Raw genomic sequence first — 12,322 nt, forward strand, 5'->3', positions numbered from 1 at the left:
TGCATATACCTACTGGAAAGAGGGGGTTACCTGGCTACCTACCTACCTGCCCTTTTACTGTGCAGGACACCAAGGAGGGCATTATTACAGTTTGTGGGCCTATAGATGGGAAGATTGTGTAGAGGAGGGGAGGGCACTGACATGTTTTTCCTGCAGATGTTAAGAGATCTACATGGCAGTCTTATCCGGACAGAGAAGAAAAGGAAAGAGGACACCGCTGATCAGAAAAGACGTAATTGTGAGTCCCAAAATGTAACTGCAATCACTTATATAGTATACACATCCTGTGTGCAGCTGATATCTACCGCCATATGGTCCTGTATATAATCACTTATATTGTATACAGATCCTTTATAGTATACTGGTCTGTGTATAGTGGTTTAATTCAATACAGTATGGCGGTATTATCCAGTTATTGTGTGGTGGTATATATTTGCTCTTTGTATACCAGTATTATTGGTCATGGAAATTTACCTACGTTAAAGTGTTTCTTACATATATAAATTTTAATTTATTGTGTGTGGGATTTGGGTGGAATAGGAGCGTAGCAGAAGATTGACGAGCTGCAGAGCCTAGCAGGGGCCCTTGCCTTTTTTTTTGGTCCGGGGGCCCCGAATGTTGTCAATCCGCCCCTGGGGGGAGGGGAGGGTGGGGTGTAATTAAGGGAGGGGGGGTGCGTGTGTGTGTGTGTGTGGGGCGGGGGGGGGGGGGCAAATAAAGGGTCCGCCCCGGGTGCCAAATGCTCTAGGTACGCCCCTGCCCATTCTATTTTTCTATTCCATTCTTTTTTTTTTCTTTGCAAAATTACATATACCTCACAGTGGAGCAAGCTAGAGGACAGTATTATTGTTAGTGTATATCCCCTTAGGTTGTATAGGGGTACACAACCTTATCTACTACCACTACTAATTTGGTCACAGTTCTAATTTTTGTCCAACTACCTATTACCTTTCTGGAACAGGACTTGCTTAAAGCCTGCTTTAGCGTGTAAAGGACACTATTCTGGCCTGAACTAAACATAGATAGACTCTAAAATAGGTACAAACACAGAACTGGGAGACCTCCTCACACTTCTCTGGCCGGGCCAGGCTTTAACTGACTAGTTTAGGCCATGCCCTCCTCACCCTTATCCTTTATAGTGTACCCATCTCCTCACCCCCATACTTTGTAGTGTATTTCTTGCTCACCATGATACATTATAGTGTAGCTTGTCCTTGCCCCATACTGTATAGTACATACCTTTGTCATTCTTCATCCCCCCTCCTCACACCTATACTTTATAGTGTATCCCCTCTCAATCCTACGCTTTATCACCCCATTTATGAGCATGGCAATGTCAGTGGGTCCTAGGTGACTGATTCAGTGTGCACCGGTTGGAATTTTTCTGTCCGTAGCTTCCTCAGCGTGAACTTATCCTAAAGGTTATTTTTTTTTTTTATGGGCTTCAGCAACATATGAATATTTATGCAAATGCTGGAATATCCCTAAGCCCCAGATACTGTTTCAGAATGTGCTGTGAATGGTGCAAAAGTGAAAAGTCACTAAGGGGGAGATTCATCACACACTGTGCAAAGGAAGGGTGGTGCAGTTGCCCATGGCAACCAATCAGATTGCTTCTTTCATTTTTCACAGGTCTCTTTAAAAACAAAAGAAACAATCTGATTGGTTGCCATGAGAAACTGCACCACATAATGTAAATATTTGGAACTTGTGTAAACATTTTGGACTTCTGTTTGACTTTTTAGCTATGTATGGCCATACCCTACTAGTAAATTCACATATAATACAAATGCTAAAGATTTTACCCGCCAATTTTCACACAGTGAAACGTATTAGTGGGCAGGAGGATGATATCTTTTCTGTGGTAAAACATGGACATACCCTTTCTCAGAAGCTTTTTATTCCGCCCAAGAACAAACTTTCTAAGGGTGCATTCACACCACGTTTTTGCAATACAGTTCCGGTATACGTTTTCAATGTGAAAACCGTACGGAACCTTATTGAAAACCGTATGCATTGACTCTCCATTGAAAACCGTATGCCAAAAGATGCATCAGGTTGTGTCCGTTTTGCATCCTGTACGGTTTTGTCCGTTTTTTTTCCCGTACCCAAAACCGTAGCTTACCACAGTTTTTAGTCCGGGTGAAAAACAGTGTTAAACCGTATACGTTTTTTTTTAAACATGGGAGTCAATGGGAACTGTACAGAACTGTATGTGCATACGGTTCCATCAGTTTTCACCATACGTTTTTTGACCTTGCACAGTTTTTTTCTTGGAATTTCAATCAAACAAGTGAAACTTTATTCAAAATGGAGTGAAAAGTTAAAAACGTATACGTTTTTTTCTTAAAAAATGGATGCAACCGGACATCCTTTTTCAAACCGTATATGGTTTTTAACTGTATAAGGGTTGAAATTTGTACACACGTTTTGATACAGTTTAGTCCGGTTTTGAGAAATCAGTTCTTCATCAAAAACCTGATACGGGAACTGTATTGCAAAAACGTGGTGTGAATGCACCCTTAGGCTAAGTTTCCACTTGGGTTGTTTTCTGTCAGTTTTTGGAATACTGCCACTGCAGTTTTTGAGCCAAAGTCAGAAGTGGATCCATAAGGGAGGAGAAGTGTAAGTCCTTCCTTTATATGTCCTAACTTAGCCTAACACAACTTTATTTCTAGTTGAACTTATCTCCTTCACTGTGCAGGGAGCCATAATAAGATAATAGGCGGCCTAGGAATTGTGCCTTTTAGGTAGAGGGTATAGTTCATATTAGCTTTCATGTAACATCCTCTCTTTGATGTACATACTGTACTTGTGGGTGTGGTGGAAGACGTCTTTATTAGACTTTTGAGGAAGTCCTCTGTATAGACGTTCTGTACTTGAGCACTTGGATATTTAACAACCGTGTCATTAGCCACGTTCTGGGCTGTCATGGGTTAACTCCTTGCAGCATTCCTGATGTACCTGCACATGCAGCAGGTCCAGGTTGGAGACACGTGATTGGCTGGTTGGAGCCTCTACGTCCGCCCCTTCATGGTCAGGCACAAGGAGAGAGAGCAGGTTATGGAGGGAGGGACAGACAGGTGAGTCTTAACCTGTGTTGTTCATTGGGGAAGATCTCAGAAAGGACACTCAGAGTTGTAGGAAAGGATTTATTCTCTTGTACGTCCTCTGAAGCTCTTTCTACTTTAGACTTCTTTGTATATCCTGCTGGTGGTTGTGGTAAGTTAATAATTAACCCTTCATTTATATCTCATACCCATAGACTATGCTGGGACACCTGGGAAGTGTCTGTCCAATATGGCTTTTTTGTATATGTCTGTTTTCGTTTTAATTTTTTTTTTAAGTGAAAATGTAACTTCTCAGCATTTTCTTCATATGCTTGAAGGAAGGGAAAAAAGTTCATTGTGTCTTTAAAGCAGATTTTTTTTTTTTTTAACCATGTATGTCCCGGAGCAGCGCTTCAGGTAAGATCTTGGACATTGTACTCCTGTACTTGCCTGTCTGTTTTGAGGATGTTATAAAGCGGTGATAAAACCAGATTTTCTCATTTTACGTGTTTCTTAGCAGTTGAATGCAGTCTATTGTTCTTTGTAGGCAGCCGTCTCACCCTGGGGAAAGGCTCATTGCTGTGTTAATTTTTTTCGACTTACTTAAAGTCTCAAACTAAATACTTTTAAATATCTTTATTAAGAGTAAATTGTCTACAGATCTAGAAGTTTCCTTATGTTCGTGAATATTACCAGCAATTATAAGAGGCTTTTCTACTCTGGAGTTGGCAAACGTAATATCCATTTGTATATTTCATTGCAGAGTTGACTCCCCACACCTCAGGGGTCACACCTAGAGCACAATAGGGTTTGTTGTGGAAGTGAGCAGTACATTCTAACTTTTAGTTCTCATTGTAGTTGGCAGGATTACACTCTTTCCATTAGGATATAAATCAGTGGTCTCCAACCTGTGGACCTCCAGATGTTGCAAAACTACAACTCCCAGCATGCCCGGACAGCCAACGGCTGTCCGGGCATTCTGGGAGTCGTAGTTTTGCAACATCTGGAGGACCGCAGGTTGAAGACCACTGATATAGATTGTCCTCTTAAAGGGGTTATCCAGGAAAAAAAATAAAAATTATATATATATATATATATATATATATATATATATATATATATTACAGATTTGTAAATTACTTCTATTAAAAAATCTTAATCCTTTCAGTACTTATGAACTTCTGAAGTTGAGTTTTTTTTTTTTGTCTTGGGGTGCATGCACACCCCGTTTTTGCAATACAGTTCCTGTATCAGGTTTTTGATGAAAACGGATTCCTCAAAACCTGACTAAACTGTATGAAAACGTGTACAAATTTTAACCAATATAAGGTTGAAAACCGTATACGGTTTGAAAAATGATGTCCGGTTGCATCCGTTTTTAAAGAAAAAAAGTATACGTTTTAAACTTTTCACTTTATTTTGAATAAAGTTTCACTTGTTTGCAGTTTTTTTTCTTGTAATTTCAAAGTCAAAAACCGGATGGAACCGTACGCACGTACGGTTCCCATTGACTCCCATGTTAAAAAAAAACAAAACACGTATACCGTTTAATACAGTCTTTCACCCGGACCAAAAAAACGTGGTAGACTACAGTTTTGGGTATGGGTAAAAAACTGGACAAAACTGTATGATATGCAAAATGGACTAAACCGGATGATGCGTTTGACATACGGTTTACAATGTCAATGCATACAGTTTTCTATACAGTTCCGTACATTTTTTAACTTGAAACCGTATACGGGAACTGTAAAGCAAAAAACGTGGTGTGCATGCACCCTATGTGCTCTTTGATGACACCTGTCTCGGGAACCGCCCAGTTTAGAAGCGAATCCCCATAGCAAACCTCTTCTACTCTGTGCAGTTCCCAAGACAAGCAGAGAGGTCAGCAGAGAGCACTGTTGACAGAAAGAAAACAACAACTCAACTTCAGCAGCTGATAATTATTGAAAGGATTTAAGATTTTTTAATAGAAGTAATTTACAAATCTGTTTAACTTTCTGGAGCCAGTTGATGTATATAAAAATGTGTTTTCCTGGAATACCCCTTTAAAGAATGATTTAGACACCTGTGGGCAGATCTTGTGTAACCCTCTGGCAAAAAGACAAATAAGTTGTGCTAGTGGATCCTTAGCTTCCATTCCACTTACCCATGGACAGATGACTTCATAATCCCAAACACGTTTTCCTGAAACTCGATCGGCTGCTTTTATTTTAAAGCAGTGAGTAAAGTCCTTGCCTGAATACAGTACGTCAACTAGACTCTGTACTGTGTGGTTATATAGGGAGCCTCTTTGCTACAAGTCCCCATAGTATATCATTTTACATTAGTCATTTTTCACTCGTCTGGTTCATACGTTTTCTATAGGTGCCTCTAAAAGTATGATGGCGTATAAATTCCATTCCGCTAATTCATTCTCGCTGCCTAATTCTGTAATGTGCAATGTTTTGTAACATTATTTGTGGAACATAAAACAGATGTGGTGCCGGGGTGGAAGGATGCAATGGGGTGTTGCGGAGTGATAGTGTAGGGTACTGGTATTAACCCTTAAATGTCGTGATGCCAGGGTGAGGTTTCCTCAATGTAATAGTCCTACCGCCAACCGTCCCACAAGCGATGGGGAGAAATAACGGAATGTCCACAGCAGATTTTATGAAGTAAACTTGAAGTAACTTTACTGTATATTTTATGCAACGGCATGTCACACAACAGTCTTTTACGAGTGAACCGGGATACAGGTTCCTCACAGGTTTGCTTGGACTCCGGATCAATGAGCTTTGATTGCTAGCCACTGTGCTACTATTTTTAGGAGATTTGAGCTTCTAGTGGTCACACAGGATTCAGTAATTTGAGCTTGAGTAACTCACGTTTAGTGGCTGCGGATTCTTAGGCTATGGGCCTAGCTTGAATTGATGATTTGTGCTGAGATGTGCTTTAAGTGCCAGGAACAAGAGCATGAATTTAGTGGCAGCAGCCCCCTATATATTAAGGGGGTGGGACAAAACTCATTAGTCAGCAGAACCTGTCAGTTATGAACCCAGTGAACTCTGGGTGTAACACATGACCCAAAGGTCCTTAAACCATAGCATAACATAAATTAAAGGCACATGACCTCGAAGGTCCTATACAGAGGTATCCTAGGTTAATTAAATATTACCATATTAAGAGGCGACTAGGGGTTAGCCCTTCAGGAGAGCCCAAAGCGCTGCGGAATCTTTAGGTGCTATATAAATAAATTATTATTATTATTAGCATGGAGGGACTCCAGACAAAGGGACAGGACCAGGCCCTGCACCGTGACACCACACAGAGTTAACTACAATAGAAAGATTTGCACTTTTTTTGTTTTGCTCCCACTCCTAGCAGCCATTTCTTGTGCAAAATACTCATGTATAAATGAGGCCTAAGGCTGTGTTCACACACTGCAGTTGTGTTGCAGCATTTGTACTATGATTGCTCAGTACTGTGACCAGGGGCATAGCTATAGAAGTAGATGTTGCATCGGGGCCCTGGTGCCTAAGGGAGCTCAAAGCACATCTGCCCCATATGAGACCAGTATTATAATTGGCATATGGAGCCCTGTTGCAGATTTTGCATCGGGGCCCAGAAGCTTCAAGCTACACCTCTGACTGTGACATTACTGCAATGCAAGTGCATCATGTGAACACAGCCTTGGGCTGCAATGATTTACGATATACTCCTTTTTTTTTCTGTTAGACTGCTGACATTTTGCCAGGCATACATGCGCTCTGGCTTTTTTCACAGCTTGTCTTCGATAATGGACCTTACCTGCTGACAAGAATACAACGCTTATCAAAGCGGTCACAAGGTAGATGTGCTGAAGGTTCACTGACTGTGGAAAAGTGCAAACTGCCTTCTATCTACCATATGCTTGTATCCTGCCACGTCACATGTGGCACCCATCTTCATGTTCAGTTTGTCACTGAGCTTAGCACGGAGCATATTTACAGCCAGTGTATAGTGGCTACAAAGGTCATGAAGCACTTAAAGGAGCAGCAGAGCGAAGAGTGACTTGAGGGCTAAATGTCTCAAATGGCATATGCAACTATTGCTAGGTTACGGATTATTGGAAGGAATGCAGTGAAGAAAAAAGTAGAAGGTGCCCAGATGAACCAACCACGTTCCCCTTATTTATTTATTATTTTAAGAGGCCCTTAGTAAACCAAATATAGCAACATTGTTTGTTTTTGGGCAACTTCTTCGTTTTTCTCCATCATTACTGTAAAATTAACTGTTTAGGTTTCTACTGCACAACCATATGTGAGAATGGGTGGAGAATGGGCATGCTTCACAGGGTATGCCCACTGAGCTCTGAACTTGCAGCTGGGATGTGTAGTAGGCTGCATGACCCCTTTACCTGATAAAGCTGAGAATTTGTGAAAACTTGTGCTATCAACTTAATCCTCAGTATTTTTGTGTTCCTGTTGACTCGCACACAATTACTCCTGTTGTCTGAAAACAGTAAAAAAAAAAAATAAATGTTGAACAGGGATATATTTCTCCAACACAAAAAAAACTAAACAAAAAAAAACTTTTATATGTAGTTAGAAAAGGGGACAATATCATATCTACATCTATTTTCTCAGAATGCACTGGAACATGTTCAGGAATACAACCTCTGTTAGGCAATGTTTACACGGCGGAATGTCCCATTGATTTCAGAGGGATGTTACTGCATTGTGCACTGGCCAAATCTCCATGGCGGATGTTTCGGAGGATGCCGGAATCGGGATTTCCGTGGCAGAAGGAATAGACTTGTCTATAGTTTCAATGGATTCTGTTCGGAAATGCGTTGCAGTCTATTAGATGGCGCATTTCCCAGTGGTCCTAGTGTCCACCGGAATATTCAAATGTGAGGAATGTCTGCCCATGTTTTCCAGGCGGACATTCCACACATTTTTGGTCATCTGAACCCTGCCTTAGTCTGGGTTTCCACTTGGCTGTTTTTTGTAGTAGTGGTACTGCCGCAGCAATTTTTTGAGCCAAAACCAGAAGTGGATCAGGAAAGAGAAGTATAAGTTCTTCCTTTATATTTTCCATTCCATTTGAATCCACTTCTGTCTTTGGCTTAAACTGCAGGGGCATAAATCCAAAAAACAGCCAAGTGAAAACCTTGCCATAGTCTGTTCATATGTGCCTTTTTTTTTTTTTTTTTTAAAGTAGATTTGTTGTAGCAGGTTTTGCTACCCATTAAAGTCAATAGGCAGCAAAACCTGCAACAAAAATATGCACATGTGGACCTACTCTACGGTAGTGTTGCTCGCGAATATTCGCAAGGTGAATTTTATTAGCGAATATTGCATATTCGTGAATTCGTGAATATTCGCGAATATAGCCCTATATATTCTTAATTACGAATATTCATTTTTTTTAATTTTTTTTTTCACAGTACACATCAGTGATCACCCCTCTCTGCTTCCAGCTTGTGTGGTGTAAAGGCTCTAATACTACGGTTTGAGACTGGCGTGCAAATTTTCGCATATGCGAATATTTGCATATGCTAATTTTTGTATATGCTAATTTCCGCATATGTAAATTTTCGCATGCGTGAATTTTCGCATATGCGAAAATAAAACGAGAATATTACAAATATGCGAATATTCGTGAATATATGACGAATATTCGTCCATATATTTGCGAGTATTCGCGAATTCGAATGTGGCCTATGCCGCTCAACACTACTCTACAGTAGTTATTCAGACAGTTTGAGCTTATTTAAAAAAAAAAAAAGTGTTTTCTCCTTTTAGCTGAGTGTTTGTACAAGCTTTATTATATCATTCTACTTCATCCAAGTTAAGCACACATTGTGGTATCCGGCTATATTTTCCATTGTATTCCTGTACTTCTAAATCTGCACCATGTAGATTGATCAGAAAGAACTTGACACTTTCCAAATGTAAGGGCTATATATAGAGAACCCTGTCAGTGGAAGATGTGCTTCTGCTGATGTTAGGAATGTAAAGCTGGCACCCTCTTTGGTTCCTCATACTTGCCTTGTGAAACTAAATTGCTCCACCCTAAAGCAAGCTTTTACAGATCCCAGGGTGGTTTCGCATGTGGCCCAGACTTACTAAAACGATCTTAGACCAGGCAGACTTTGACACACAGTCTTTAATTGTACTAGATTTATCAAAGTGCATCAGACTAATAAACCTGGCATATCTGTAGACTGTCTAGTCTAAGTTTAGACCAACTATTAGGGTGGTTTTATGATGCAGTTTTTCAGCCAAAAGTGGATTTAAAAGGAACAGGAAATATAAGGGATTACCTTATGCTTCTCCTTCCTGCTGGATTCACTTCTGACTTGTGTGTTTTTCTTTTGGTGCATGTGGAATACATTGTCATCTATGGGGGGCGGCAATGTCAGTGCGGTCCTAGAACCAACTAACTTGGTAAGCTCCAACTGGAATTTTTCAGCCAGAGATTTCTTAGTATGAACCCTGTGTAATAGTTTGAAAGTGTAAACTTAGACTAGACATAGGCTTGCTTTGAGGGGGCGGAGCATGACATCACACGGGGCGGAGCCGTGACATCACAATGCTCCGGCCCCGTGATCTACAGTAATCAGACCTGGAGCGAACGCGCTCCGGGGACTGATTTTAATGGGGGGCGGCGTGCAAGATCACGGGGGTCCCCAGCACCGGGACCCCTGTGATCAGGCATCTTATCCCCTATCCAAAGGATAGGGGATACGATGTCTAAGCGCCGGAGTACCCCTTTAAACTCTGCCCGACTCTTGCTCCAAAAGTATGTACACCATTTTTTTTTGGGCATAAATTACATCAGAACTCTGGTGGGTTTTTAATAGTAAATATGCTTCATAAGGTGTGAAACAATTCAGTACAGTAGAAATGTTTGTGGGTACAGCTGGTAATGGGAAGGTCTAAAAATTCTTTCATAAATATTAATACAAGTGTTATAGCCTGTACTAACTTCAGCCCGGCCATTAGGAAGCTTTGCTTCCCGCTCCTGGGGAGTGACCTCTGAACTTGTCATAAAGCATGCCTAAAAACCTCTTCTATTCATATGAATAGGGAATGCTCTAGACCAGTGGTCTTCAACCAGCGGACCTCCCAGATGTTTCAAAACTATAACTCCCAGCATACCCGGACAGCCGTTGGCTGTCCGGGCATGCTGGGAGTTGTTGCAAAACGACATCTGGAGGTCCACATGTTGGAGACCACTGCTCTAGACCATTGTGTGTGTATATAGGCCTTGCTGTAAAACAATCTTCTAAATGTTGCTGGTTCGTACATCCAGTGATGGTCCGGCAGCTCTGAAGTTAGAGCTTTATTGCACTAAAGCAGTAACAAGATAGGGAGGGATGCAGAACAAAACATAAAAATAGGAGCTGGTAGGGAAAGTCTGATAAAATGACCAATAAAAAGAACGCAACACAGAGGCATGAACATGCATGAGTAGGCAATACCATACGCGGTCATGAGTATCAGGATATCTTTTTAAGGGGGAACTCCTCCCCTAGACATCTTATCCCCTATACAAAGGATAGGGGATATGATGTCAGATCGCTGGGGACCCCCTGGGATCTACCATGCAGCACCCACCTTTAGCGGCTTCCTGAACCGCTGGAGGTCCTCATCTCGAGTCCATCTCGACCAAGAGGACGGAGCATAGAGACGCCACGGCTCCGCCCCGTGTGACGTCACACTTCGCCCCCTCAATGCAAGTCTATTGGAGGGGCGTGACAGCTGTAACGCCCCTCCCATAGGCTTGCATTGAGGGGGCGGAGCGTGACATCACACGGGGGCGGAGCCGTTACGTCACTATGCTCCGTCCCCGTGATCGCCAGTAATCAGACCCGAAGCAAACACGCTCCGGGGACTGATTCTAACAGGGTGCGGTGTGGAAGATCAGGGGGGTCCCCAGCGGAGGGACCCCCGCGAGCAGGCATCTTATCCCCTATAGGGGATAAGATGTCTAAGCGCCGGAGTACCCCTTTAAAAATCCCAGAGAGTTGTTACTAGAGATGAGCGAACTTACAGTAAATTCGATTCGTCACGAACTTCTCGGCTCGGCAGTTGATGACTTTTCCTGCATATATTAGTTTCACTTTCAGGTGCTCCCGTGGGCTGGAAAAGGTGGATACAGTCCTAAAAGACTCTTTGCTAGGACTGTATCTACCTTTTCCAGCCCACCGGAGCACCTGAAAGCTGAACTAATTTATGCAGGATAAGTCAGCTACTGCCGAGCTGATAAGTTCGTGACTAATCGAATTTACTGTAAGTTCGCTCATCTCTAGTTGTTAACCTACTAAGACCATTGGGATCAAGAGATGGATTTGCCAAATGGTCGCAGACTCGCATGGGTCTTTCGACAAATATGAATGCATTTTCCTGTCTAAGGAATAGATGTACGCTATGGGGCCCCAAGTGAACCAAACAGATCACAGTTGGGGACGGTATGTTTAAAATATTGTTTGAGGGGGAAAATATATATATATTTTTTTTATTTATTTCCAGATACTACAGACTTGAATGTGTCATGCCTGTGTCAAGCAATGACTAATGCCCTGTAAAAGGTTTTAGCTAAACTGACAGAACATAAAAATCCTGCAAATTGCTTTTTAAAGATGACAAAAGAAGCCCCTCTGCCACTACAAGGCCTGTCATGTGCTGCTCCAATGCAACAGGATTTTGTGGATCAGCCTTTCATACATTGTATGCCAGTAGCAGGTCATTTACTCACATCAATGAGTGTTTGTTTTTTTTTTAATTTTTTTTAACCATTTAGTTCTTCAATATCCACATCTACTTTGTGCCCTCTCCAGTATGGAAATAGTTAGAATGATATGCAATAAATGGTTTGTGGAAGACTATTGCTGTCTGATAATGTATCAGTAAGATGGAGTACTGTATGATTTGGGCACTGTAAGAGCAGCATTTGGGTACTATCATTGATATATACTGTGTATTTTGCTTTGAATTGTCAAACTGCTCAACAATTTGTGACTTTTTAGAGAGATACGTGACTCGTGCTGACTTTCACTTTTATGTGCTGAATTTATTAATAAATACGTTTTCAGATCAACTGATTCCAGAAAGTTTTTACAGATATCTAAACTACTTCTATTTTAAGAGTCTTAGCCTTCCAGTACTTATTGGCTGCTGTTTGCTCGAGAGGAAGTAGTATAGTTATTTCCAGTCTGACAACAGTGTCCTCTGCTGCCACCTCTGGCAGTGTCAGGATCTGTCCAGAGCAGAAGCAAACTACTCCTGCTCTGGAAAGTTCCTGAC

The 12,322-nt window shown here is 41.6% G+C and overlaps 1 protein-coding gene across 4 annotated transcripts in view; it reads left to right on the forward strand.

Moving 5' to 3' along the window:
• Window positions 1-1,674: 1,674 nt before the first annotated feature.
• The window catches only part of C2H1orf116 (chromosome 2 C1orf116 homolog), a 42,552-nt gene continuing 31,904 nt past the window's right edge, over window positions 1,675-12,322 (forward strand). Inside the window, exon 1 of one of the 4 annotated variants that reach the window (XM_056560701.1) lies at window positions 1,675-1,693. The gene's annotated coding sequence lies outside the window, so the exon portion shown is untranslated. The other 3 variants (XM_056560695.1, XM_056560692.1, XM_056560699.1) reach the window with 3 other exon arrangements.

The sequence above is a fragment of the Hyla sarda genome, chromosome 2, assembly GCF_029499605.1.
Source record: "Hyla sarda isolate aHylSar1 chromosome 2, aHylSar1.hap1, whole genome shotgun sequence".
NCBI classification, from domain to species: Eukaryota; Metazoa; Chordata; class Amphibia; order Anura; family Hylidae; genus Hyla; species Hyla sarda.